The 3088-nt window shown below is 42.9% G+C and overlaps 1 pseudogene across 1 annotated transcript; it reads left to right on the top strand.

Moving 5' to 3' along the window:
- Positions 1–1989: 1989 nt before the first annotated feature.
- LOC114628949 lies at positions 1990–2709 on the top strand (annotated as a pseudogene). Its single transcript, XR_003712568.1, has one exon. The product of XR_003712568.1 is annotated as a 60S ribosomal protein L15 pseudogene (transcript).
- Positions 2710–3088: the final 379 nt, after the last annotated feature.

The raw sequence follows: 3088 nt of genomic DNA, 5'->3' as shown, positions 1-3088 counted from the left end.
AACAATGTTTAACATTCAACAAGACTCCTGCAATGAGCCTGTGTGCTGGTGCATCGCTAGAGTTCCACACTGGGGAGGGGGAGGAAAGAGGAGTAGGCACTGAAAGCTACTCTTGTCTACATAGTGAGCTTGAAGCTAGCCTGGGCTGTGAGTCCCTGGCTCCAAAAAGCAAAACTATAAACTTGAATCCAAACCCAAACTAAAACATCCCACAGTCTGCAATGCACAGCAACAACCCCAGCAAAAGAGTCTTGTTGCCAAAGGTATTACATTCGAATGTTCAGTTTCACCCAATAAATGAGATCCGTGCAAAGAATCCATAAAGTATGATCTGGGCACAGTAATGAGAATAGAAAGGAACTATTCTGAATTGAGTCTGGACATTAAAACAACTGTGCCTCACCTAGTGTTTCTGAGGATTTTATGCTCCCATTACCTAGTTAAAATTAACCCATTCTCGGATTGCTTTCTTTTCAGAACACTCTGTGCTCCAGCCTGTTCTGTATAAAACCACAATGGCAAGCAGATGTGTCGTTCACCCCAGGGTAACTTCCTTTGGCTATCACTAGGCAACGAATCAGGATAGACACACCTGAAACCAATTACATGCTCCCTCGACTATGTCCTGTCTTTAATACTTAAGACTTCTGTGCTAACATCAGAGATTCCCTTTGGTAAAGACACTTGCACCTTTTAGGAACTCTTCAAAGCAAAGGCCACCATTTTCTTGTCACACATTAGATTACTGTGAGAAGTGTCTGTTTTTATTACATAAAGCTATAGTGGCAGAGGACCTACTTTGAGCCGAAATAGGAAACATCAACCTGTGTTAGTCAAAATTGATGAATGGAGAGAAAATGTGATGTCAAATTTCCCCTTAATCAAAAATATATACCAACTGGACATTGATAAATAGGACACAGCTTCTCCCCCAATGATATGTGCTGTACTCTACTGGGAAGGTAATACATGCACAGGAAAACATATTGCTGCAAGAGAGCACCTCATTTAATCCTGTCAATGTTTCTATGAGAAAAATAATTTTATGACCATTTTACAGATGAGTAAATCAAGGTGCAGCCAGTATTTGAGTCTAAGTAGTCTGATTCCAGAGGCCACTTCTAAGAGTGTGAGAAGATAAAAACGACAGCTGAAGCAGCAACTTCTTAGATGATCTCAATTATTAATTATGAGCAGTAGAAGACCATTTAAAAATACAGTTGAACATAACTTCACATCAGTTCATCATGGTTATGTATGACTAACTTTTTGTGTATTATTTCCCCTGTATACGTTTGTGTGCACATACACATTTTTCGTTTTTTAGTTTTGATTTATAAAAAATTTTAATGCACTAGGTGATTATAAAAGGTCACTCATTACCAACCAATCATTACAAAATTCCCCAGACCGAGGTAATCATAGTTATTATGATTTGATATATATTAGATATAAAATGTCTCCTACAAGATCATGCTTTGAATTCAGTTCTCAGCTGACGATGCTCTCCTTAGAGGCTATGGAACTTCTAGGAAGTGAGTCCTGTGGGCTCTTTAACTCTTAAAAGTCTCTTAATGAAAATGTGGTTGGGGTATGCTAATTGAAAAACAGGACACAAACGTGTGGGCTGGTCCTATGTGATTGTGGGCTGCTCCATAACTTCAAGTACGTGTGCAAATGTCTCTCTGACACCCCATTCCTTCCTCCTCTTTTCATTCTAGTCACTGAAAACACACCATCAAAACGCATGTAGCCATAAGTAGAAAATAAGAGAGCCAAAAATGTATAAAAGCATCAATCCTGTAACATTCCGGGCTCTGGCCTTTGGATAATAACTTGCTAGAAGCCTATCTACCAGCATAACAAACTGACTCCTGGTAAATGAAGCTCCAGAGTTTTGTTTTGAAAAGATAACTCAGTTGGTAGATGGTTGCCTAGCAAGCACAAAGTTCCAGTTTGATCCTTATCAAAACAGTTGGGGTGACAAAAGGGATTGTGGGAGAAAGGCTTCTTCCTTTCCTCTGGCGGCAGCCATCAGGTGAGCCAAGATGGGTGCATACAAATACATCCAGGAGCTATGGAGGAAGACGCAGTCCGACGTGATGCGCTTTCTTCTGAGGGTCCACTGTTGGCAATACCGCCAGCTCTCTGCGCTGCACAGGGCTCCCCGCCCCACCCGGCCTGATAAAGCGCGAAGACTGGGATACAAGGCGAAGCAAGGTTATGTCATTTACAGGATTCGTGTCCGCCGTGGTGGTCGCAAACGCCCGGTTCCTAAGGGTGCAACTTACGGCAAGCCTGTCCACCATGGTGTTAACCAGCTGAAATTTGCCCGAAGCCTTCAGTCTGTTGCTGAGGAGAGAGCTGGGCGCCATTGTGGGGCTTTGAGAGTCCTGAATTCCTACTGGGTTGGTGAAGATTCCACATACAAATTTTTTGAGGTTATCCTCATGGATCCATTCCATAAAGCTATCAGAAGAAATCCTGACACCCAGTGGATCACCAAACCAGTCCACAAGCACAGAGAGATGCGTGGGCTGACATCTGCTGGCCGAAAGAGCCGTGGCCTTGTAAAGGGCCACAAGTTCCACTATACTATTGGTGGTTCTCGTCGTGCAGCCTGGAGAAGGCGCAATACTCTCCAGCTCCACCGTTACCGCTGATACACATATTTGTACAATTCCTATCCAATAAACAATTTAGGACAGTCAAAAAAAAAAAAACAGTTGGGGTAAGAGGTAGGTTCCCGAGGGCACGTGTGTGTGTGTGTGTGTGTGTGTGTGTGTCTGTGTCTATGTCTGTGTGTCTGTGTGTGTGGTGCGTGCACACAGATATTTGTAGTTTCAACACTTGGGAGGCAGAGGCTGAAACATCAAAAGTTCAGTCATCCTTAGTTTTGAGAAGTTTGAAGCTACTCTGGGCTAGATAAGACAGGACCTTAGGAAAAAACAGGAGCCACTTTCAGTCCCCAGCGTACTATTGACAAGCATGTAAAACTTCGTATCATCATCTGATCTTCCTCAGTTCCATCTCCTTGGATCAAGCCTAGGCCCTCATTTTCTCCTGATTGAATGGTCTCTAACTGGCC

The sequence above is a fragment of the Grammomys surdaster genome, unplaced genomic scaffold (genome assembly GCF_004785775.1).
Source record: "Grammomys surdaster isolate TR1022 unplaced genomic scaffold, NIH_TR_1.0 274, whole genome shotgun sequence".
NCBI lineage: Eukaryota > Metazoa > Chordata > Mammalia > Rodentia > Muridae > Grammomys > Grammomys surdaster.
This window is presented reverse-complemented; position numbering and strand designations above follow the sequence as displayed.